We start from the raw sequence: 27,587 nt of genomic DNA on the forward strand, positions 1-27,587 counted from the left end.
TTTTTTTTCTTGGCATTAGTTCAGCTTATTTGCTGTCTTAATGCTGGATGGAAGGTTGATATCAGTTCATTCAAGTGGATAGCTGAGCTGTCATAAAGCAACACAGTACTTTTAATAGGTATTCCTTTGTTTGGGTGTTTTTAAACAGCACTTTATCAAACCCATTTCACCAAGAAAAATGTAAGTACAAACATTCTGATTGAGTACAAACACTTCAGGTGAAGGCTTCTGAGAACTTAATGCAAAAAGTGTTTATTAATGAAGTATTCCTTTTAGCTGAGCTGGTTCAGTGTAGTGATGCTTAACATTGATCTTGGTGACAGAGAATAGCAAAAAATATGGATTACAGCGCAGATGTACCATGGGACTGAGCAATGTTGTTATTGAAAGTCAGTAGCAGAATCAATGTACTGCAAATCAGCGAACCAAATACCAGGCCAGGGGACGAAATGACAAAATTGGATGATCAAATTGGATTAGAAGTTGGATCTGCACCATGGATTTCATCTGGAGAGGGAATAGACTTCTTTGGAATAATTCTCTTTAGGTTCACTGCTCTCAAAACAATTATTCCACTTTCAGCTGCAGTTTTCCCATTATGTTCCTCCTCCACAGGGAAACCAGCTCCTCTAAACATCTTTATTAACAAAGTCATGCCTGTTCATATGATCTGAAAAACCTTGGCACACCCACAGGAGGTCCTTTAAGCATAAAGGCCGATTCAAGTGGCAATTAAAAGTAAAAAAAAGTCATTTAATCAGCTTTTTTTTTTTTTAAATATGCTCTATGACACAGAAACCATGTGCAAATAAATTGCTTCTTTCAGAAGATCTGAGTTTCTGCTGACTCGCATTCTCTGCGGATTTACCATGTAATGGGAAAACAGCAGCTATAGCCTTTTTTTTTTCTCCTCCCCAACCTGAAGTGAATTCGTCCCAGGAGCTCTCAGCGTAAATTCAGGAGGTAGAATACATGGTAATTTGCTCATAAATCAAGCTCATGTGTTAAGAAAGTGGAGGCAGGTAGGACGAGATAGTAGAACATTCAGGCTCCAGTTTGCTACAGTTTACTATAACAATAACGCTTGAGAGGCACCTTTACTGTATTCAGCCAAACCCCTGCAGCATCAACACTGATGATAGTACCAGGATGTTCCCTTGTGTATTACAGCTTTAAAGCTGCTTAGACCCTGTATGAACTAACTGGAACAGCTGTGTTGGAAAATAAAGATCCTCTCCTGGTTATATTCTGTCTGCTATAATTGGATTAATCCTGCATATTAAAAGAAAACTGTGATTAACCATAACAGAGAAAGCTCTAATATATGGTTAATAGTACTTGAGTACCATTTGAGGTCTCTAACTCACCTTTGGATTTACTCAGCAGTAGTCCTCTGGTATCATAGTTGTTCCATGTTAATTGCACACAAGTGTCAGTAAAACCTTTTACTTTGACATTTAGTCATTACATATTTTGAAGTTCTTCTTTGAGTTCCTCAGTCAGAATTTACATCATTTTTAAACAAAGAGCAGGATGTTTTATTGACTCATGAGTAAAGCACTTTGGGCTTTTAGTTTTTGAACCACAGAGGTCATCACCTTCCCATCCTCACTTTCATTTTTGTTTTATTTGTCAATCCATAAATGACACCGTCACTATAGCGACCATCTCGTAAAGGGCTATTGCTTACCTTTTTCATTTGTTATGGTTTAACCTTCATTTACTGATTTTTTATTTTTGGGCTTTTTAGAAAAGAGAAAAAGTTGTAAAGATTACAGATATGTTTTTAGTAAAAATTTTCAGAGACAGAGCAACATTTGCACTCATTTGTATTGTGGCTCTGTCAATCTGCCTAAAACTCTCTCTACCTTTGTCTGTGTTGTTGTCTCTACTGACTCCAAAATGACTGAATCTGCCTCTTTACTAAGATGCTCCTTTATGGTTACAAACTAGTTGCTGTATCTTTCCAGGTATCCAGGTGTAGAGTAGATTTATCAAAGTCAACTACTTGCTGTTGGAAACCAGGTTGATGAGACGAAACCAAAATATTAAAGCTGCAGGCTCAAGAATTAAAACTATTTACTGCAAGATGCTAAAAGGTTCAGAAAAGCTTTAAGAAAGTTTCAAATTTCTTCATGAATTTTTGGGGGGTTGTAGGATTACACATTTTAATTGATCTGTTGTCAATATGAAATGTTTATTGGTGCAGCTTTAATTAAGTGTTTCTATTCATGTTAGATTATAATTTATTTTCCAACTGCATATTTGCAAAAGACAAAGGAAGAGAAATGTAGCATCCATTATGAATGACAGCACACACTGCAAAAGGGCCTTTAAAAAAATGTTTTGTTAGATTTACTTTGTAAGCACTAACCCTCCAGTGTCTTGGTTTGCTTCACTTCCTGCCCTTGTGTGGTTACCGCTTGTGTGATTGTCTGTCCTGCCCTGATTACTTGTCCTCCTCTCCCAAGTGTATTTAGTCTGTTGCTGTGTTCAGACTGGACAAGTGTGTTCCCCTCTCAGTGTCAGTTCATTGTTTCTGCTCCTCATCTTTGTTCCCATGTCTTTTTTGGTGGGATCTATCCTGAAGGAAGATTCCCAGTTAGTCATAACTATTTGAATGTAAATTTTGACTTCCAGTTCTCAATGCCTGTTAATCATTTTGTGTTCTTCAATCAGGCCTTTGGGATACCAGGCCAGCCAGCTCTCTGTGTTTTTGATTGCTTTAGCGTTTGGTCTCTTTGGTTGTACGTTTGGGTCCTCTCCCGTGTGTAACTGTAACAAAAAGTTTATTTATTCCAGATATGTCTGGGTTGCAAACTTCTGGGTTGCATTTTTGCCAACAACACAGAGGCACCTGGGTCAAACTGCCCTTCTGATTAGCTGAAATACAACTCTGGAATGCCTGAATAAATTATCTTATACCAGCTTCCCATATGTGGTAGGGTCCCAGGTTTCTAGTAGCCTGGTATTACCAGACCCAAATTAATTTGTGAGCAGATAAGGTTTGGCCATGTTCGATTGGAGATTGTGTCTACTGGTTCCTAATTGGCGTTGACCTCTGGGTAATTTTGAAACTATTGGAGTAGACTTAAACTAATCGCCATTGACCAGCAATGTGGCGCGCCAAGACTCACCAAGCTGGAAGCAATGGAAATCCTCCCGCAATTTGAGCCAAGTACAACATTATGTCAGTTAATGACAATAGTAGACTTGTTTTTAAGCCGTTTTCTTGTTCCAGCTTCAAATGTTGATATTAGCTTGCTTTGCCCCAACTTTTCAGATTACTTAATTTACTGTGGCTCTGGCATCACTCAGGTTGTTGGAACAACATTTCACAACAATCACTTGATTTCAACATCATCACACTTGGATACCGCGATGCTTTGTTGATTGATCCACCCTTCAGAGTGTCTTAACAAACCTTCACGCAAAGTGGAGGCTTCCAGACTATAAACACATTGACAATTGAAGCTGTGAACAAAAAGGCAGGTGGAACCACGCAAAGTATGCAATGTAAGCTAAAAACTTTTTAGGTTTTTGATCGCTCTTTAGAAAAAAAACACAACATTAGAATGGACTTCAGGGAATAATGACATTTCATTATTTCCTGATATTTAATAGGCGGGAAAGTTAATAAAAAATAATAACCATATATGCAACTGGTGCCACAAAATAGTTGATAGTCTGCTTAAGGATTCACATTTCTAACAGGTTTGTGATTAATCTAATTATGTAGAGTAACCCCAAAGGTCTGGAGCTCCTGGGCAGTTGCCCGCTTTACCTGGTTCGTTTGCCTGGAAGGGACTGAGTCACTATATACTCTCAATGGATAAAAAATGTGTATGACATTTTTTTAAATTATGACATGCACAATACATTAATACTGGTTGAGTTGAATGTACAACTCAGTGCTATGAAAGTGCACATATTTACTCTTACAAACCTTCTTATTAACACGGAGCTTTGTGAGGAAGTAATTTCAATTACAGTGGAAAGTGGCTAAAAGTAGTAAAAGTTCTGACTACAAATCAAACAGAAACCCTGACAGGAATGTTGTGTAGCGTTGTGAAAAATTGAGAGGCACAAGGACAAGGTGATCAGTGTCCAGGCTTGTAACCTGTCCCGGAGGTTAGCACTGTTTCAACAACTGTCATTAGCAGCTAATTGAACAACAACACAGAGGCTAAGAGAACGCAGCCGCAGCCACAAGGTGATGGACACGGGGATCGATGCAGCCGACAGGTTCAGCAGTGTTGAGTTCATTTATCGGCCCGTCTGTGAGCCCGGGGCTGCTCTACAGACAGCCAAGACAGTTCAAGGTGCACCTGGCTGCTCAGTAAGTTAACTGCGCTGCTCATCACAGACAGTCCCACAGGCCAGCAGCTTTATGGACCCTGAAATAAAGTTAGTTTATGAGGCCATTTCCTCTTTATGTGGAATAATCGTGTCAGTAAGCACTCGGACCCGGACAGAATTTCAATACAGGGTGCAAACATCTGTAGCCCGTTCCTCGAGGTTGAATGAAAATGATCTGGAAATGCCCTAATCTGTTAACATGTATTAGCTTATCATCCTGCTGGCCAGTTAAATGTTTCTTCTCCAGGGCAGACGAGTCAGTCAGCAAATGAACATGCAGTCAGACCAGAGCTGCTAAATTCATAGACACATCTTCATAGTGATAATCTGTTCTCCATCCCTCACCAAATGTGGCTTGATCAAGGTTTCAGTATACGTGGTTGAACCTTTTCCAAGTAGTTTCACTCGAAGCAGAAAGCCTGTATTTGTAGTCTCCTCCTGGCTACACTGCCTCTGCACACTTTCATATACTAAACAATATGTAAATACAAGACAAGTGCTGTGTTCCAGATGACATACATTTTAGTACTCTTATCGTGCAGGGAATTTGACAGAGTAGTGTTGTTTCAAATCACACACTGCTGTTCTGCACTGACTGGAAACAACCTCAGCATGTGGACTCATCAACCGCCAAAATATATACAGCTTAAATTATAAAGTCTGTCTTATCTGTACACGCCTGGCCGGTTGCTGTATAAATTGGTTTAAAGTGGGCATGATTGTTAAATAACAATTTTTTTGAACTGTCAGATTCTGACATCAGAAAGCGGGTTTCAGATAGTGAGACAAGAACTACATTTTAACATATAACACAAATGAACATAGCTTCCAGGTCTTGCACGAAATGCAAAAGAAAGATGGTTTATGAGAAACATTCTACCAAATATGTAAAATAGTTTTGGTCATTTGTTAACAACAGAGTAGCTAATGAGCTAAACTAAAATGTAAAGTGCAAAAATTTCACTTTGACACATTCTTTTTAGCTACGCAAGCAGCATGGCTCCGGGGAGCACAATTTCAGTTCTGTCAATCAGTCTGAAACTTTGGTCCAGATTGAAATGTCTCAACAACTACTGGACTGATTGGGATAGAATTTAATGACGCCTAAGAACTTTGGTGATTCACACTTTTGGATGTTAGCCCAACTATTGGATACAAAAATTGCCATGGATGCTCCTGGTGGTCCGAGGATAAATCATACTGTTGCTGGTGATCTACTGAGTTTTTGTGTACTGTCACCAGGAGGTTCACATTTGTGGCGCTGAGTGAAATATCTCACAGACATTTGAATGGATGGTCATGAAATATTAGTTTTAGTTTGTCTGGTAATGAAATGACTCTCCTTTTAGCCTCAACTGTAGTTTTTGTTTGATAGTAATTACCAATTCGTTAGCATTTCTTTCACAGCCTTACAGGGAAACTTGTTAGAATTTTGTATTCATTTATTGTTGGTTGCAACAGAACCAGGCGTCATTATATGTTCCTTTTCCTAACTTAGCCTTTGCATTTTCACTGAACGTCAATCTCATGTTACTTTACTCAGAGTTCTTGTGGTACTTTGCCTCCAGCCTCTCAGGTTTGTAGCGACCAATTAAACTGTGTCTGCTTCCAGAATGTCTTTGTCCCTGACTTATCTGTTGTGACTCCTCATTAGCCTCCACATGAAGCACCCTCTCTCGAGTCCTCAACAGAGGGATAATAGTTCAGGCAGGATGTCATCAAAATTCTACCCTCCTGCTGTATTAATAGTTCTTTTTTTTTTTTTTATCAGAATATACTGATTGAAATATACACAGAGCAGAGCACCATGGCACACGTGACTCTTTCTGCAGTGCACTGTACTTTATATTTTCACTACTATTAAGTAATTATCAGCTCCAGTGATGGAGCTGTGGTTATTAATCAGTGTGGAAGCGTGGCAAGAACATGAGCCAGTTTCCTTGACAAAAACGACAGTATTTTTCATTGCCAGATATAACTGCAGGAAAGTAGCCCAGCAGATAAATAGATAGTAAAGGAGAAATTAAAAACACTTTTCAAACAACTACATTTTTAAGATTTAAAATGAAAGGATCATACAAGCACGACGTGGGTTGTTTGTCCAGTCAGGTGTCGGAAAGGGTTAATGGTGATGCTTGAGTGAACTTGTTAGGCAGCTTATTTGGACTGTCAATCTTAAGCCTATTCGTCCATAGCCTCACGGCAGCACAATGTGTGAAGCATAAATTGTAGGATAGCTATTCCTGGATAACATTTTCATGCCGAACAGAAATGAGTTAAAACACAAAAACAGACGGAAGGTAGAAAATCAGACTAAATGTCTGTGTTATGCTTTAGTAAATGGTTAATAACTACAGTTTGTAGCAGTTTGCAGTTTATTGTGGGGGGAAACTATCAGTCAGAAAGAATCAAAAGCTGCACATTTGAACTGAAGGATTGTTTTTGACTAACAGTTACCGCTCTCCACCCACTCATTGCAGATCCAGCTCATAATGAAGTGAGTGCACACGAGAAGACAGACGTTGTCAATCACACCGAGGGGAAGAGGTTGGGGGCCAAAGTAGAACTAAGTGAGTAAGTGCTTGCCTCTTAACTTTATCTGAAGCCAGTCTTTAAGCATGAAGAAGTAATGATGTCGAACTCTGTCTGCTCAGGTGGCACAACACTGCAGCCATCACATACCCCAGGCTAAATGATGTAACACGCAGTGACTGCCGTTGTGACACTGTCAGTTGTTCATCATGTAGCACTGTAACAGCCCTGACCTTGGGAAGGTCGTCTAATTACTTGCATCACAGCAGGAAGGACACTGTGGGGAGAAGGGAGGAAATTGTGTTATCAGTCCCAGGAGGAAATGTCTGTGTGCGCATGTGTGTACTATCTTTGAGAGGACCAGTTTTTGTTTTAGACCATGGTAGTGAGGACAATTTGATAAAGTGAGGACATTTTGGCTGGTGCTCACTTTCTTCAAAGGGCTGTTTGAAGGTTAAGACTTGGTTTTAGGGTCAGAGTTAGGTTCAGGTTGGGGTTAGGCACCTTGTTTTAATGGTTAAGGTTAGGGTAAAGGGCCAGAGCTGCTAAATTCATATACACGTCATCTTCACAGTGTGTATATTTTTGTATTTTGTTTCCCTATGTTGGGCTTACAATGTGTTTTTATCCTGTAACCATTATTCTTGTTAAGACAACATTTACTGCTGCTGCTCCTTCAGGACGAATACATTATATACTGTAACTCATCATGATTTTGGCCGTTTATATCCTTCACAAGTTATTTTACTTATTCATCTGATTGATCCGCTGTAGATGGTGAGCTAACTGTTAACCACCACCAGCTCTTGCAACTTCTCTTTGTCTTTCTCTCTTCTGCTCTGTTTACTTCCCCGCGGTACTTTGTTCGTCATTGCACACCATTTCGTTGAATAAAACGTTTTTGAAGTAGCGAAAATAAAGCTAATGAGGAGGCGAGCAGCCACTTGTCAGCCTATTAGCTTAGCACCATTGCTAGCAGGACCATAAGCTTACATATTTTATTCAACACACATGTATCTACCATGGACGCTTTTGTTTTTTGGTTAAATTAAGGTGAACGTTGCGAAACAACCTCTGGTAGCTCCTTCTAGTCCGGACTCTCAAGCTATCACTCCCTTTGCTAAATTTCGCATTTTGCATTTATGCAAAACATTTGTGCTGATTTCACCTCCTTGAGTCGATCTTCTGATTGCAGGGATTCTATCGGGATGAAGTGATTTTAATGTAATATTTCACTGTAAATCCTGATGAGGATGGGCCTCTGTTACTGTGTCCACATATACAGACTGAAATCTCACTCCCTTTTTTTTTAACCTGTTCAGACAGAACAACATACAGTATGATTTATACTGATACATGACCATAGATTGTGTATAAAAAGCGGACATGGCTTCCAGCTATAGCTAAAGTCACTTATTCTTTTCAGTTTTCTGGTGGGCCATCTGAAAATAAACAATTCAAAAACATGCCTGTTTGATTGACAGGCCTGTGGTGCAGTCAGTTTTCGTCTATCGGTGGGTGGGACGTAGTATTGTTGGGTTTCCAATCAGATCGAGTTCTTACCCCTGCTTGCCCAAATATGGTCACTACTGGCTCCAAACCGCTCCAAACTAGCAAGATGGCATCAGCCAATATCCGAACTCGAGGTTTCAATACGGCCATTCACAAACTAATGGGTCACTGCTGGTTAGCACGTGTACATCACTTGGTAACTTCATAGTTTAGTCTGTCTAACACATGTCATTACAACAACAAGTCGAGATAAACAAATTGACATCGGTTTAAATTATGGATTGATAAAAAGTCTGCTTCTATTATGTGTTTATGGGTTGATATGGGAAGCTCAGACATGAGACGTAGAAGCCGGCTGCAAAACTGCACTGAATGCAGGAGATAGAAGTTGAAAATCAAACATGGACCAACAGTTACCAACCAGAACACAATAATGATCTGCCTCCTAAGTGTTGATTATTAATCCTGTCACCTTCTGCAGATGTACTAATGTCACTCTGAGCTGCTTTGTGATTGTCTCCTCCCTGAAATTGGACTGTGGGTGTTGATGTTAGCCTACTCAGTTGACGGAGAGCCAAACAGCCGACTCTCTCTCCAAAGACCAGCCAACTATCTCTATGTTGTTGTAGTTTTTGCCATTCACTGCTCGCGTTTCTTTCCCGTTTAGCCTTGAGCATTAATCAAAACACGTTACATTCGCCTGTGTCCCCCTCTGAAGCTGTTTGTTGTGGTGCACTTACCATGGGCATCATGTAGACTGGCCAATGTGTGTGTGTGTGTGTGTGTGTGTGTGTGTGTGTGTGTGTGTGTGTGTGTGTGTGTATATACTTGCATAACTGAAATTGTGGGGGCATAAATCTGTTTATGCAGTCACATTGTAGGGACTCTTAAGAACAAAAAAAAGTCCCCATGAAAGTAATCAATACATTTTCGGTTGAAGACTTGGTGGTTTTAAAATGAGGGGGATGTTAGGTTTAGGTTAAGGTTGGGTTAGTGGTTAGACAAGTAATAGTGATCGTTAGTGACGGGGTAAGTCTTCTGGAAATACATGTAAGTCAATGAAATGTCCTCTGAAGTGATGAAAACACAACTGTGTGTGTGTGTGTGTGTGTGTGTGTGCGTGTGTGTGTGTGTGTGTGTGTGTGTGTGTGTGTGTGTGTGTGTGTGTGTGTGTGCCTCCTCAGGGTGGGTCGGACTCTCTTGCTAGCAGAGCAGAGCGATGGCTGTTGGTGACACACACACATTTGAAGAAAGATAGGCTGTCAGTGCCCTTCCCCCGCTCAATAATCTTCCACCGAGCCGCTGAACAAACATGACAAAGCTGACAGACCGTAGCTGTTGGCTAGCATGTAATTCAAGTTCAGTCATCGAAGTGGATTCTCTTTTTCATATGTGCACACACTCATTTGCAAACACACTGACTCCACTCTGTGCCAAGCTCTATGCTCGTTGTTGCTTTTACCATCAAGGTCACCTAGTAAATTATGTGGCATTTTTATACTTCAGGTTTGTAATAAATCTGAGCTGTAAAGCAGCAATCTAATGAGGGAATTCACCAGCAAACCATTTCAACATCCTCCCAGATTGTATTTCTGCCTTTAAACCTCATTTGAACTACTGTTTCCACTTCAGAGCAGAATATCTACTAGATTTATACCACTTCTTAATGAGTTTCAGGTTATCTCTTAAAGCAGTTGCACGTTTTTTTCCCACAGCAATAAATCAATATCTCATTAATTTGAAAATATCAGGACAAGATGTGCATTTGTAATAATTGCGTTGATCAATGTGCAGTTATATTCATGGGAAATTCATTAAGCAAGATTCCTTGATGGTGCCCCTATTAAAATGGGATCCACAGTATCTGCTACTTGATGAAGAAAAATGATGAAACATGCTAAATATGCTTTAAAAATATTAAAGTGGGGGAGAGTAGACCTGAGTGTGATGTGCAGCAAACATTTTCACATCATGCCTCTATTTTACCAGCAGCTCAGAGTTAAGCTGCTGTGCAAAGAATTGCAGTGGTGGATGAATTTTGTCCATTCCTTTAAAAGTGCTAATGCAATAATATTACAATAGCTATATATTGTACTTTTACTTTATTAAATAATGTACATTTTTATTCATCAATATATAAGCAGCACATTGCTGTTCCAGGTGGAACTAGTTTTAAACCAAGGTAGGGTTCAGACCTGTCCAAAGGGTCATGAGATAAATCGGAGGGGTCTTCAAATCATTAATAGGAAAAGAAAGAAAAATAAAACAAACAAAGAAGTTTTTAAAAAAGTGTCTTTTTTGTAGATTTCTCTCTATTATTTGACTTTTAGTGGAAATTTGTAGCATAGAACTTCACACAAAGAGGGGATTGATAAACTTCTCTTCACCCCGGTAAGTAAGGTGTTGGTGTCCTGTAGAAAAGCCCAAACTCAGTGAAGTTCAGTACAAGTCAACAGCAGAGACAGTATTACGTTTCCTCTGCTAACAGGTGCCTTTCATGTGAATAATAGCCTCTCCTTTCTTGGTGTCCCAGATCTCCTGCCTGTCTCCTCCCTCACAGAGGAGCGCACCCCACGGGGAAACAGGAAGCTGACAGCTGCACGCCATCATCTTTGCATGCTGCTTACCTTCCTGCTACCTGATCACCCCTGAATTTCACAAAACATCCATTTCTGTAATTCAGCCCCTTTCTTCTGTGATATAAAGGAACATCCACACAGCACACTGATGACATGCAGACATGCTTTTGCTGGAATATAATACAGTTCTCTTGATTGTATAAAATGTACCTGTGAGGCATTTTCAAATTCAAATACTTTCCAAGAATTTGCAATGATTTATTCCTTTGTTTCCTCTTGTATCTATAGAGCCAAAGGCCTCTCAGGGATTCTCGCAGCCAGAAGGAGCGGCTCCTCTGACTGGAAATCTGATGTCAGATGACCTTTCTCACTTAAGAAGCCTAACTCTAATGCCAGAGGCCAAACCTATGAAGTGCTCCAAACAGCTGCGTGATCTCCATACACACAGAGGATAATGATTTCAGGTAAAGTCACCAGCCCTTCTGTACCCACCACCCACTCCATTACCTTGTTACTTTATACCTCCACCCCCACACGTGCTGCTGGGAACTGAGGCATTATACTGGTGGGAAACCATTAAGAGGAGGGAGGAACTTACACAACAATAAAACCCTTTGGTACATTTAGTGAGGCCCACTGAAAATCATATTTTCGGTATTGAAATTATATTTGTTGCTGTTTTTCTTAAGAAAGTCTCAAAAAACATTTTTGCACCATAGTTAAGGTAAACTTAAATACACCCTGTAATAAAAATCAATTCACTAAATCAATTTAAAATGGCTTGTTAACATGTCAATTTGGTGTGTTTTATACCTAAACAAGTGGCAACCAACCACAATGTTAACCATTGCTTTGTAAACAACCGTTCTGAAGCCTCGAGTCTGGCATTTTCAATCTTGCTATTTTAAGAGCCTGAATGTGACACAGTCTGATTGGGAACCGCGAGGACACTACGCCCCGCCCACCTGTAACGAAAACCTGACTACACCGTTTGCCTGCCAACCAAACAGACACTCCCCCAAACATACCGGTATTTGAGGCCTAAAATGTAATAAATAATGGGATTATTTTCAGATGGACCACCAGAAAACTAAGATGAAGGAGTGACTTTGGCTAATGAAACCATGATTATTTGTGGAAATGACGTATTGACTTGACAAGTTGAATAGGAGTTTACGGAGCCAGCGGGTTTTTGGAGTCAACCTCTGGTGGCCCTCGGTGGTATTGCACTTTATGGCACTCCCACATTGGGCAAACTTGTCAGAACTGGAAGTTATACGTCCACTTTATATACAGTCTATGATGCTTGAAGACATGTCATAAGGAAAACAAGTAGTCAGCGCTCAAAAACATAGATTCAGACCAACAGGGATACGTCACATACCTCAGGAATCAATCAAATATTTACATATTTATAGATCTGATCATACTGAATGAAGGGGAGGGTGAAGAGTTATATCTGAGCCACTTGTTAAAAAACAACAACAACTTCTAAATATGTACCACTGAATTAATTTTGATAAACATAAGTCTTTTTTTTTTTTTAAAGTTTATTCAATGACAGGAGATGGACTTTAAGGTAGAAACTGTACAAACAAACTGAACAAACTGCATTCTTTTCTTTTTTTCTTTGTTGCAGCAGAGTGATTTGTCAGGTTTCAGTTGAAGGGCACAGCGGTACAACACAAGCAAGGAAACATACAAATCAAACTGACAGCTTCGACAGTGACATGTTGGTGGAGATGGAACGTCAGGATGCTGGTGAATAAGAAAGAAGTAATTGTCATTTCTAGTTATTATTTAAGTGTGCAAAGAGCATTTTGATAAGACTGTGTTTGTTGTACTTGGTGGAAATACAGTCAGCCTAATTCAGATGTTTACAGTCAAATGTTACTGTCAGCTGTGAGGCTGTCTTCACTCAGGCTCCTTCTCTCTGTGTCCCTTCTGTTTCTCAGTTTCACAAACGGACCATAACAGGCTGTTTCCACTTCCCACCTCCTCATTATCCTATTTTTTTTCTGTCACATTGGCTCATTTCCACTTTCCCAGAAAAGAGGGAAGAAGAGGGAAGTGTTGATTTAAAATGGCGGGAGGCCTTGGCGGCTGCCGTTGCCCGCTCAATTTCCAAGTAGGTTCACACCTCGGATTGTGTGAAAATGAGAAAAAGGAAAGACAGCTAACACACCCACAGCCTCCCACCCTTCTTCCCCTCCTCCTCCTCCTCCCCCTCCTCCTCCTCTTCCTCCAACTTCTCCGCCTTCAGAATTGGATTCAACTCAAACAGTTTTCTTCCACATCTGATCCCAGCTCTCCCCTCCTGGGATTGAGTGCTATGTCGTTTGTGTGTGTATGTGTATGTGTGTGTGTGTTTTTGTGTTCGTGTTCGTGTGTTCGAAGGGCAGCCTTCGACGTTCCTGCCTATCAAACAGTTTCCATAGCAACATCCAAGGAAAGTTTAGCAGGTACAGAGATGAAGAGGCTCAGAGGAGCCGTCACCCCGTGGCCTTGGAGTTAACTGTCCAATGCTGGCTGACTTTAATGAGACGGGTGGAGATTTGATGGAGGCCTGTCACGGTGTGTTAGCAGAGCAGCTCGCAGGGAGGACGCAGTGTTGGATGAGTGACAGAGAAGAAGGGGAGATTGGTATTGGTATTGGTATCACATATTCTGAATAAACAAACGTTTTGAGCAGGATTTGAGTGAGGCCTGAATTACAATTCATTTTTATGAGGAATCAGATGGAGCAGTGATGCACTGATGGAGGCTACGTTCACACTGCAAACCCAAATCGGATTTTTATCATATCCAGATTGATTTTGCAAAGTCTGGACATTACAAAACCAAATGATGCCGAAATAAACTGTCTACTGCCACTGCTGTGTTAGAAAGCCGTGTCACCAGCGTAGCTGGTACATCGTTACCACAGCAACCCATGCAGACAGGTTGGAGATGTCTGGACACACCAAATCCGATCTGTTCCCTTAATAAATAACAATGCGGACAGTCTTACCTAAAGATCTGATTTGAGAAAATAATCTGATTTGCCTGCAGTCTGAACGAAGCCTTACTCTGCTAACAGTGATTGTACAGTAACATTGTAAGTGGCTTTTAAATCACTGATGATTTAATGATTTCAAATAGAGGTAGAAGAAGAAGCACGCATCTCATGTCTAGTTGCTCAGCATGAGCTTAAATGACAGATTTCATCTGATGTAGCTAGTTAGCTTATAAAGCTAGAAGCTACGTTACTTCTCTGAGTTGTTTGTAAATGCCACCTCTGATTCACTGTTTTATGTTTTCAGATGACACATTTTACAATGAAAAGTATGCAAAGCTCTTAAATATTCACTTGATGGCTACATTCATGATGCTAAAATAAAGAGGCTTATATGTTTGTCCTACACAGAAAATCACTGTTTAACTTTGCTTACATACTACTGGTTTTGATTTTATTTCTATTGTATTGGATGTCAGGATGAGGCCTGATTCGTTTGGTGAACACATACTGAGTGTCAGGATGAATGAGGTTATAGGAAGTAGCCTAGATGCTTACATCATGCTCCATCCAACAACTCAATCATGGTTCAATAGACCTGAGTGACGTTAGACCTACAGTTGTTTTCACAAGTCGTGAGTGCACCAAACCAATGAACTAAACTACATTAAAATCTGGTTAGAATTTATTTTTAATTTCATTGACTTATTGCTTACATGCTTCTCATTTCTAAATAAAATTGTGCTTAATGAAACGTCTACATCCCACCTGACCTACAGCAAACCTGAGGCAGAGTTGTGTTCCAGCACAGAGGAACAGCTTGGTTTCTGTTGGACTGGGAGCCCCAAAGGAGGTTTAGGAGGTAAGCCGTGCTTACAGTATATCATGTGAACTGGCCTTAACTGTAACAGACTGTCCAATTTCTCCATCTAATATCTGGACCTTTATCCTGCCGGATCCCAGAGGCTTGGTCCCATCCGAGCTCACATTAGGACACTAGGAAGGAGGCAGGATAGATTCTGAACAGTTCGGCAGTTACATATAGGCCATTCACTACATCGCACCACCATGGCGCATAGCCATAAAAAAAATAAAAAAAATAAAAAAAAATACAGCTGAATCCAGATAAAATCACAAAGTGGTGGTTGGATTATGTTTTTTTTTCCACTCCATTCCCAGAAACACTACTTCTACTACCTGCACAATCACCACTAACATGAAACCACCATCAGTAATTAATGATCAGGACAGAAGATGTGTGCACTCGCACATAAACAAGCAGCTTGGATGGTGCACAGAATGCATTTCCATAAACAGCTAATATTTAAAATACCGTGCGTGCCTGTGTGGCAGAGAGAGCGATAGAGTATGTAAACAGTCTACCAGGGGCTGAGTGTGCACAGTGCATACATCACAGACAAAATGACGCCCAAAACACTGACAGGTCCAGTAATTACATTCAGTGGATCATAAAATTGCACAAATTGCATCATTCTTGCCCCGATGATGAGGGAGGAGGCGAGGGGATGCGGTGCGGCCTGGGTTTGAATGCACGGCGCGTTCCAATGCAGCTTCAGTTAATTAAAAACCGGGGGGCACTTTGTGCATTGCAATGCATCACCTCGGCGCTGGCCTTCGCCGAAAGCGTGCCATATGAGGAGTTTTCAGGAGGCTATTTACTTTTCTCTGTGATATTTTCACCTCCAACCCACAGCCACGGACTTCATTAGTTGCTTACGCCCTCATCTGTGTAAATACGGTGGACACACATGGATGTTTACCGTGCTGAATCATTTTGTCCACTGCAACTGTGTCCTCAGAGGGAGAGCAGCTGTGTGTGTTTGGGATTCAATACAGCAGTTTACCTTGACCCAGAAACCCTTCACAATTACACTGTTCAGGGGAGAAATCTCATTAAAGATACACCATTAGGAATGTTTGTTTGCTTATTCTGCTCAGCATCATCTCCGCACAATGCACGGAATATGAATACAGTATTGATCGCTGTATTGATCGAGGAATATCCTCTCTTCACATCCGTATCTGATTTTTATTTGCAGGACCAAACATTAGTGCTGCTCATGAAGGGCTGCAGCCAAGGCAGCCATCTTGGCTCTGATGAGAGCGGCTCTCTCAGTGGAACAGGATGACTGACTGGTCACTCTATACTGATTGCATCTACAGAGGTAGTGTGATTTTCACATGGGGGCATGTCTCCCTCATTTGCTAACATCCTATTCTTGTCCCCTTCAGTCTGAAGGTTTTAAATTTAGTCACTAAAATCTTTCTAAAGAGAATCTTGAGATTGCTAAACTGAGAAAAGAAAATTCTTAATATGTCAGAACAGCCTGCTTTCACATTTATAAAGCCTTACAAACAGCAGGAGTGAGTGGCAATTTTAAAACAACTTAAACCCGGGCTACATAAAGAGAATGAATAAAAATAAATAAAACAATGAAATAAAATATCTGTTATTATGTATAATCAGTATTCTCTTAAAATGCACTCTTGAACATCAGTTGAAGTTGTGGCTGTAATCAGTATTCTCTTAAAATGCACTCTTGAACATCAGTTGAAGTTGTGGCTGTAATGGATGGGTGTGACATTTATTTAAGTGCTATTTGCTAGATTGTCATGAATTTATAAAATTAGGAAACAGTGTTGACTTGTTTTTGTTGTTGAAGAACCTCCAACTTCTACAGAACACATACAGTGATGACCGATGAACAGGTCATGTTTATGGTGACGTATGCTGCATGAACTCAGAGCTTACTACTGATGTATTTCTGAGGTGTTTTATTTTTGACAAATCCAGCTAAATTACCAAATCAACAACAAACTGATCTTATTAATAAGAATTGCCTATATACAATCTCTTGCTCTGTGCCCCAGAATTTGAGGTCAGAGTATGATTGTGGCCACATTACAATTGCCAATAGCAACCAAGAAGTCAGTGATGTTCTGCATGTAAATCATTTTCTTATGAACACCATGGCAGGAAATATCTTGTGGATGTCATTTTGACACTCTCTGGGACCTCAGAGGGAGCTACCATATCACTCCCCAATATTTCAGCCCACGTCATCACTCAGCCACGTGCTTGCAGATTGGGCTCACGAAACACCCTCTCTACCTTTAAGATGAGGCTTAAAACTTTCCTATTTGACAAAGCTTATGGATTGGCTCAGGTGACCTTGAGTCATCCCTTAGTTATGTTGGTATTGGCCTTTGGGCTGCAGGGAGACCTTCCATGATGCACAGAGTGCCTCCTCTCTCTCCTTCACTCGCCATGCATTTATATGCCACCATTGTATCCCACTAATATACCTTCGCTCTCCCGTTGTTTCGTTTTTTATTTGTCTATTAACTCCCTATGTTGTTCTCCTTAAGTACTGTAAATATGTAAATTTTATCTCCAAAAAGGTCTTTCTTCCTCCCCATATTGCATGAGAATTGAGACCTTAACTCTTAGAACCCGATGGAAGCAAATTGCGTCCAAATTTCCACCTCTTGTTCTCGGCGGAATAGAACATCAAGTTTTCATCACAGAGAAAATTTCCACCTCTTGTTCTCGGCGGAATAAAACATCAAGTTTTCATCACAGAGAGATGCAACCAATATTCTCTGAAAATACATCTCTGGAGTTTTTTAACAGTTTCAGTGCATCCACCTCACTCCACGTGACATTACATCCCATTTTGTATGCAAAAAATAAATAATAATAATGTATTTGTGGGTTTACCCGACATCTGATTGATGAGCCCATATCACAAGGGTGTATACTGTATCCTGAGTGTGAGTCCAAAGTCATTCATGATATTTATTTTAGTCAGGCACTAAGCACATTTTGTTTTTGAATTCATACAGTGTCCCACAAGCATGGTTCACATATTGCCAGATTCTAGACCATCTCCTTTCCACAATTATAAAAATATATATTTTTGGTGAGATACATGTAAAAATATCACAATTGCATAAGATAATTTTTTTCCCCTTGACATAAAGGTCAACATAAAACAATCTCTAAGTATTATCAAATTGAATAATGAAAGATTTGGACAGCCTAGACTGTTTAAAAAAAATAAAGGCTACAGCATGAATTGACCAAATTGACCAAGATATGAGCTTAAAGCTGAAGGTGGTGAAATTACCCTGAAAATAAACGAGGGTTCAAAGGGTTAATGATGCAGAACAACTCTCTTTAAGTGGGTTTCCCTTTAATCAAGATCACCTGGCAAACTAATTAACAACCCTTTCTGAATGTGATTGCAGATTTCTAGGAACCAATCATACACTATTTGTTTTAGGAAAAGTCATTGGCAGAAGACCAGCAGAGAAGCTGTGAATTAAATTCCCCTATTGTGGGATTAATAAAGTCTAAGTCTGAGCGAGTAACCACACAAATCAAATTAGCTGTTCATGGTCAGTGACAGAGGTTCAGCTTCCATTCCACATCTGATCCACAGGAAATGAATAAACATCTGACAATTGTGTTGCTTGCAGAGGAAACGCAGGACGACATTATGAACATACAGGAAGTTTTAATGAGATCTCTTAGTATATTCTATGCTGCCTCTGAACTGTCAACCCAGCATGCTATATATGTTTTATTCATAGCTTAACTATGGGAGGAGAAAGAGAGGAAGTCTTGTGTTGTTTATCCACTCCTCTCACAAGCTGCGTTGACAGCATGGAAGCTACATGCATTTCAAATACAGTTAAAAGCACAGAAAATGAACAGAAAGAAGGAGCAGCTTCAGAATTTGGATTTCAGTTATGCAATAAACATAATTGAAACAAAATATAATTGATGATAAATTATTTTAAAGTCAGTCCAAAAAAAGTACCACATCATGCTTTACTCAATTCAAAGATGCTTCCTGATCTTTATCTTCCATCTTTCATTTCTACATCATGTACAGTGTGGAACCAAATGATATTCATTAATGATTGTATAAAACTTCTGGGATGTTCTTCATGATCATGTGCGTCTGAGTGTTACAGACAATCGCTGTTAGGACAAGTCAGAGTCCTCACAGTGTATTTGACTAGTCCTCCAGTCGGTTGTTCCTACATCAAGTCCAACCTTCCTACTCCCCCCTCCACCCCGACCAGTTTGTGCATTAGGTTTTGGCAAATGTAATTTATTTTGGGCTTTCATTTTCATGAGGCATCTCAACACATATGTGCTGTTTGTAATGGCTAGTCAAGACCACTCAAGTTGTCATCATTAATAGCAGTTTCTTATATTTCCTATTGACCTATTTTATAGTGAATAAAAGTCTGAAACAATGCAGCTTCTGCTAATGTGAGTTATGATGTGAGGTCAAAGGGCAGAAGGATTCACATCCATTTTTTTTCTCTAAATTAATAAGATGTGTTAGTCATTCACCTTGTTTTTTATTTTATTTTATCCAAATAAAAAAATATTAACTCATCAGTTTACATTCTGCATGTAACTTACTCACCAACCTCTAGTATTAAGCTGTTTGTCTGCTTCAGCAATCAAGTGTGTTTTGTGCTTAAGCAAATGTGTGAGGGCTATCACTCCACAGTGAGGAGCATCGACTGTGAAAAGACCATTTTAGATCCATCAATCACTCACACATTTCACATCAAAGTGGGTAATAAATATTATTTTCTTTTTATATCATTCAGAGCTTTTTGCAATATAATTTTGGTAAGGTCACAAGAATAACTAAAAGTTCTCTATGACTCTTAAATCAAATTTACTCTGCACTGTTTTAACAGAATCAAACACAACCATCACATTTTCTCATCTCTTGTACTGTAAATTAAAAGTGTCTCTCTGGCTTACCCTGCGAGTGGCGATATTTCAACTAATAAATAAATGAAAAGGAGAATATATTAGTGGTGGTAAGCACAGTCTCCCCTCTGCTCTCCCTGTGTCTGAATGTGTCCATGTTTCCTCCACTCTGAACACGTTCAGCCAGTATTGATGTGGCCAATATTATTGGTGCCTTTTCACAATTTTCTCTCAACTGAGTTGAAACTGAGAAGTAATTGACTCGTCACTATTCTCGAAGAATAAACACATTGCTTTTTGATAGAACTTATTATTTTGAAATCATACATCAACTGAAGATTGCATGGACAAAAATGACAGGGCCATCCACCTCCACAGGCACTGAAAACAAGCACTTCTGTAGCTCTTAACAAAATGTCTTCACTTCTCAGCCGGTAGTTTGAGTCATCTTGAGCAAACTGCTGTAATCCTCTCAGGTTTAATGGGTGCCTTCTCCCAGCTGCCAGTTTCAGCATCTTGCTGAACAAATTCAATGTATTTGTTCAACAATTTAAAACAAAATCTATCATTGATCTGGACATCCCACATATCCGTTACAAGTAAATGGACTCACTAGAAGTTCTTGAAGATGTTTCACCTCTCATCATAAAGGCTTCTGCAGTATTAACTTCCTGGTGGGGAGACCAGGCTTTTAACCTCATGTGGGGTCATTGACACCTTGAGAGTTGTTGAAGTCACATGACAGTCAGTGACCCACTCGGCCATCATGAGAGTCGTTAGGGTCAAATGAGATATGGTGTGAATGGGTCCAGGGCTGTTGACCCACCTGGCCATCATGTTAGACGTTAGGGTCCCATGATTTATGGTGTGATGGGTGTTAAGCTGCCTGGAGAGGGATGGTCAGTCCAGTTTCATGTAGATTGCCTCATTCGCTCTTCTTTCAAACAACGCTCTTCCCTGGAAAAAATATTACTATCCTCAAAAGATGTAGGTGGACGGCTGCGTCATGACCTGAGAAGTTGGCTATCCTGTGTTGTTCCATGCACTTCTGAAGGGGTTGTTTCATTTCCCCTCAAAATACAGGGACTCACCACCTGTCAGTTACAGAAGGAGTCTTGCAGATGAGAGCTGAAACGTCTTACAGAACTTCAAGCTTAGTCCAGTTGGCTCCAGAAAATACTTAGATATAACAAGCTCCAGGTGACTGAGAATCTTCACAGACATCCTCAATATTTTATCAACACTTTTGTGCTGTTCACTATCATATTTGATAGAAATATTGACAAAAAAAGTGAATTGAAAAGTGAGGGTTTATTTTTGTTATCCTAATGGTAGGTTGGCAAAAACAGTTGATTATTTAACACATCCAATTAGTGTTGATAGACGTCCCTGTTGAGAAGCAGGCGCAAACGCCCTTCTTCCAGCACCCTCATTTGTCATGAACAGTGACGTAGTTGGTGTCCAGAAGAACTACAGACTAATTAAACTGTCTGGGAACCCAGAGGGCTCTTTTCTAGATGCCAATCATAAACAAAACAAACCCTGTTCTCTCAGCTTGTATTAATTAGCTATGTTTCCAACGGCAAAATGCCATCCTAAAATATAAGTGCAGAGGATGTTATAATGAGAATATATTTTACAGTGTTTTGAGTGATTTGGATATTCAATTGTATTTATTAAAGCCAGAGTATACAGCCAAATAATTTCAGTGGAGAGAAGCTAATGCTGTGTCCAGCAAAGACCATCCAGAAACTGGGCTGCCCGGAGCAATCGCAACACATAGGTTGCGCCTTTGCTCCAATTGCCCTCCAATGGCAAAAGAAACTGAATCATTTTGCTGTAATGAACACAGCAATGTTGGAAAAGCAGTTTTCTCAACATGTTGTGTTGTTCGTGTTACAACTCGTGCTAACATTACAGTATATGATCAGTAGTGACTTCCTGACCTTCTTTCTCGTCTTTTGCTTTCAGCAAACAATATCATCTGGCTGCTTATCATTTTTTTGTTATGTGGTTCTTATAAGGATTGAGAAAAGGGAAATTAAGGGTTTTGTGGTTAGGCTTCACAAGTTTACATGCAAAACATTTTAGTACAAGTAGGCACTGCCTGCATGGCTCTGCGAGCTAGAAAACTCTGGCACACACTGAGGAATGTATTGCTTCAGCTGACTATATTTACCATCAACACCGAGTGTTTAGGGTCATTATCCTGCCGTAGGAGCCATGGCATGGAACTGAGACTTTGACACTTGGTGGTATGTTTTGTTTCTGAATTCCTTGAGAATATTCCACTTTTATTGTGCTTTGCTCGAATTCAACGAACTCCGTGGCAGACACACAGCACGTCAACACAGCAGAGCTCCCTCCATGTTTCCCTGTGGGTGAGGTGTTCTTTTCTGTGAAACATTTTCGTCTGTGAACACAAAGCTGATGTGACTTACCAAAAAGTTCCCATTTTGTTCTGGTATTGTCCCAGAAGCATTGTGACTCCCAACTCTAGTCTGGCTTTTTTAAGTTTCTCTTTCAAAACTTTTATCTTCCCAGGTTCTTCTTTCATTTCATTCAGAAGGCATTGTATGATTTGACCAGATCCTGCTGTAATTTGCTCTTTGAGGTCAGCTTGTGTGTTATAAAGTCTTCCTTGGTTCTTTTTCCACCATCACCAGAATAATCCATCTTTTCAATCTGAGGTCAGAGTTCCTCTTGTGACCACGTTCAGGTGAGTTAGCTACAGTCCCGTATCTCAAAGAAAAGAGAGCTTTTCTGAGATATTCTGAGAGATGATCCCAAGCTGAAAGCAACCGCTCCTCTTCTGACTGCTTCGCAAACAAATTTCCTGCCAGTTCCCTCTAATAATTGAACTAATTCAGGTAACAAAACATACTGAAGACAGTCAGGCTGGTGCTACCTGCACTTCATTCATACACAGGATACTGTAACCTTGTAAACTCAACATTTTTGGTCAGGAGTTTATTTTGAAAAATATCTTGGATCAGAAAATGTTAGTTTCACAAAATCCTATTCACTCAATATTTAAAATTGCCTTCAAAAATAAAATGGAACCCAAGTTTAATCATATGTATTTTATTCAGCATTGCATAATTTTAAGGAAACTCATTATAATTCAGTAAGGAAGGTTGAGGGAGAAGCAGCTGAACAATCAGGGCTTCAAATGAAGTCCTAAAATGTTATTGTGATTAAACATAAACCATTGTGGATTAATAGTAAATTACCAATTTACATGCGATGTAATAGTCTTCCCTACATGTGGGTGGGTCATTATATCCCTACCATTCTTGAAACCGAACCTACACCCTCTGGGATTCTTGCATTGAAGTCTTCTCTTGATTATTGATGAGGAAGCATGAGTCAGCGTTGCGAGGTGCTGCATACAAACAATGACACAAAGCCTCAGAATTATGATATTTCAAGAGAAACTATCATCAATTAAAAATTCAGACTTCAGAGAGCAAGAAATTGTGTTTTTAATGTATATAAATCACAGCAAGTGCTTGACAGTTGTATTTGGCAGCTCACTGTACATCCACAGGTTAATAAGTTGATTTCTCTGACCACAGGCCAGAAATTCTAATGCAGACTGTAGACCACACTGTGCATCCTGGTGTGTAAGTAAATACAGTACAGGTAAATGTGGTTTGCAAGTCAATCTAAATTTGAGGATATTCAGAACAAAAAATGGTTTGAGACAAACTTCTGAAATAGAATAATTTAGAGATGATAAGAGGCTGTGAATAACGACAGTGACAGTTTTACACGATATCAACAAGGCTCTGATGAGATCATTAATCACAGATCTGGGGTCAGTTTTCTTTAATCCATTCCTGAATTTAGTTTGTAAGAGTATTATGAATAATTAGATTGGTTCTAAATGATCTTGATAGCATTTCACTCATATGGAACATCTCTGACTCTATGGCATGTCAAAATGATCGTCCATTAGGTACTTTCATAATTACTGATTAAACATTGTACAAAGGACTAAATTGTCATATAAATACCATCATTACTGTAATCTGCCAACACTGTGCTCTACATTTATAAAGAGGTTTTTCTTCACCATGAAATTATTTTCTGCTCGTCCACAACACTCATGCTCCTTACTTTCAACTGAACCCAACTATCTTTGATATCATTAGCTGTCCAAGCAATGTCACGAGAACCTATTTTGTTATTATTATCTTCTTCACTTGCATGGTCCCCTTATTACTCCTCTCATCAGCTCTGAGCCACGTCTGAGCTCTGTTGTGCCCAAACTAATGTTGAAATGACACACAAAGTGAATGTGCTGAAGCGTGAAGTCTGAAGAACAAATAATATGTAAGTGTCTAAATACTTAGGATTAGGTTTGGACTGTATGTTCACTTCATGGCCAAGAATGGGCCGTGGCTCATTACAGGCTATGGCAGAGAAGACATTTTTATCAATTGAAAATGAACAAAGACTTCATAACAGGCTGCTATTTTTCTTCCCAGAGCAGTCTTCTCATTGTCTTTGTCTGCCACAGTACAGATAACGAGAAAACAAACGCATTGCTGCCGAACAAAAGCAATTGCTCTCCTTTTATTCCATAAGGAAGACAAAAGAGTTATTGACAGACAAAGAAAAAGGACCAAGGACTGTTGCGCAGGGCGCCTGCTTCTCAACCAAAGATGGAACACACTGCAGACAGGAAGCCTCTGGCAGCTGTCTGCCTTTTTCATGAATTTATCTAACGTTACAGCATTCAGAGGTAATGAAAGTCCCGACCATGTCCGTAAAAAGGACATACTCTCGGGAAAGAATGCACGACAACCTTATTCTGAGCAATTTGTCTCCATTAAAAAAAAATCAACAGGAGGCTCGGAGATAAATCAAAACCTGATCGAAAATCCTTCATGCCAGACGCCCACATGCATTTTGTCATTCCTTGCAGCCATTTAATAAAACAAAGGCTTCTCTGCAACCTTTGAGTGTTGTGATTTCCATGGCAACCACATGTACCGTGGCCATAAGGTTTCTGAATGTAGCCCAGATTTCATGGAAGGTCACAGTGAGGAGTAGCTGAGTGGGGCAAGAATGTAGAAATAAACATGCTTTATATTTCAAAGGCACATTAGATGGATTTTAAAGAAATGCCCGGCATGGGAGCACAGCAGAGAAGGCTTTAATATTCTACTCTCTAATGATTAAAACTCTTCCAGTCCTGAGAATTAAACTGATTTTAATAATGGCTTGAAAAATTACAGCATTGAAGTCGTTTAACAGCTTCAAGGTTATTCCTAATGTTCTTAACAGTGTCATGCGTATGCATTTATTTAACCTGAATAATTCTACATTTGTCACATTTGCAGATAATTAAATAGATTTAAGAGCTCTTCAAAATACCATGAAGCTTTTTAAAAATCATCGTATTTAGATACTTAAAGTTCAACAATAATAGATGACTTTCAGAATTTTTCCAGACAAACATGGCTGCACTGCTGACTATTTAGACTCAAGTCCCAGCCACCATATTCTCCCACAACTCATTTCCCAAAGCAAATGTCTCATGCATGAGTGAGTTTACTAACAGCATCGTTACCATATTTCTCTGCAAATCCAAAAAGTCTGTCAGATTGAAACACGGCAATCTTTTATGATGAAAATCTGTTATACAGCAATATTCAATTACTATGGATCAGCAGATTGCGGGATTTAAGCAAACATGAGTGTATAGTCCCAATGTGGCAGGCCGAAATCAATATTTATGGAATAGGAATTGGTTTCTAAATTGATTAAATCCATGATGAGGGAGAATGCAGGAGAAAAGATCTCCTCTCTGTAAACAAATTATACCTGTCAGTCAGTGAAGTCACAGGATTCACTTTAACTACAGCTGAATGAAATCTGCACAGTCATCTGGAAACACAAAATATGACCATCTTTCTAAGTCTAAAGTATTCAATCAGTCTATGAGCTCAACCATGATTTTGCTTAAATGTTAGGCTAGTCTGTTGACAGATAATCTGTTACAGTATACATAGTTACAATATGCAAAAGAAGAAAATAAAACTATAAAATTGTAAGTAAAAAAAGTAGTTCCGATGCAGCGATCCGATTGGTCAACTGACCGTTTAAAACGTGCTCAAATCATCATGACATCACACCCTGCTCATCACTAGAAATATCACTCCACCTCCTCAATATTTAATTAGAATTGAATTTCATATAATATGCGATATAATGTGGTTTTTACTTGTTACAGGTCTATTAAATATGAACCATTTGGTAAAATCTGGTCTCTTTTGGTCCTTATTTGTCGCTCGAGCACCCGTACCGTAACACCATGGATAGTTGCGCACTAGCTTGTACGGTACGGCGTGTACAGCTCGCTTGACCGGTTACCACATGGCACCGTGCCAAAATCTTAAAAATAAATGAATTCATCGGCCTTTTTTCCCCAGATATCTTCATTACAACAAGACTCAGCTAGCTAAGCAGTTTAGTGTTTCTATGTGTTGTATTTATTCAGTCTGAGAAACCGTCTCCAGAAAGCAATAAAACGGACCAGATCTCGTCTCTGTTGCTAGGGTCGTTACTAAGGGTCGGACTACTTCCTGGAGAGGTGAACATTGCATACATTACACAAGAGTCTGCTGATGCAACCGATTATTTTCCAGCTGTTAGTTGTACCCCATGTGTTGCCATGGAAACGGAGATCACACGAACAAAACGTTTTATATTTTGAGAGAATTGCCCCACAATATGAATACATTCAGATTACATATTTCATTTAGTTGGTAACGTGTTGTATAATCACAACATTATACTCGAGGGTGTGCTTTAACACAAGTGCCTCGGTCCAGACCGCATCTCAGTCGTACCAATAATGACTTTATAGCACACCCTCTCATGTAATATTGCATAATTAGGGTATTGAATTGAAGTTCACACGTTGTGCTGGCTCAGCATGCTCCATCAGCTGCTGCAGTTCCAGACGGTATTTTTCCACAGAGGCTTTACTTCAATGCTTCTTCTTTTCTTTCTGACCCACTAAAATGAATTATGACCACATTTTCTGTCCAAAGCTACTGGCAACTGAACTCAAAGCTGCATTTATCAATATTTTTAGATTAACAATAAATCAAATTATTATGTAAAAAGTGAAATCGGTAGCTCATTTCATCCACAGACAATTATCAATTGACTCTGCAGACCCCTCAGCTGTATGGAGCATTTTATCATCTTTCAGCTCATTGTTTTGGTTTTATAGCCTATAATTGTACTGTTTTGGTTTAGTCCCTCTGCAGTTTCATTAACAAAAATGATTTTCATTTCAAAAATACGTCCTATACACGACAAAACAACATACAGATACATTATGTAGCAACTAGCTGGCAAACATAGTGGCAGCTAAGGTTTCAACTATTTCATGCTGAATGTTCAGGCAACTGTTTGTTATATCAAGGTTCACTGTGTCAATATCAAGGAATATACGAGATTGTTTTACTAACAATATGAGCACATTGTCAGGTTATTTTGTTTGTGTTAGCATTCCCAAATGCTCATATTAAAGCCAGTAATAAGTGGAGCAACTGCCGGTTGTTAGAGAATGATGTTAGTGTGGTAGTGTTGCTGCAGCTACCAGTGAGATGATCAACTTTATGAAGCTGCAAAGCTAATGGCTTCATGTGAGCCAGCCAGAAACATGCTATCACACATCAGCTCTTTCAGCTCGCTGGCTTGCTATTCTCCATTAACAAGCTTGTTATCCAACATGTGTGTTGCTAATGTGACACTGTTGAAGAGACATTCGTACAAGCATGTAATTGCCACATTTTAAATATGATATAGATTTACAAGT

The sequence above is a fragment of the Embiotoca jacksoni genome, unplaced genomic scaffold (genome assembly GCF_022577435.1).
Source record: "Embiotoca jacksoni isolate LCO1_2020_lvr unplaced genomic scaffold, fEmbJac1.0.p SCAF_21, whole genome shotgun sequence".
In the NCBI taxonomy this organism is placed as follows: Eukaryota; Metazoa; Chordata; class Actinopteri; family Embiotocidae; genus Embiotoca; species Embiotoca jacksoni.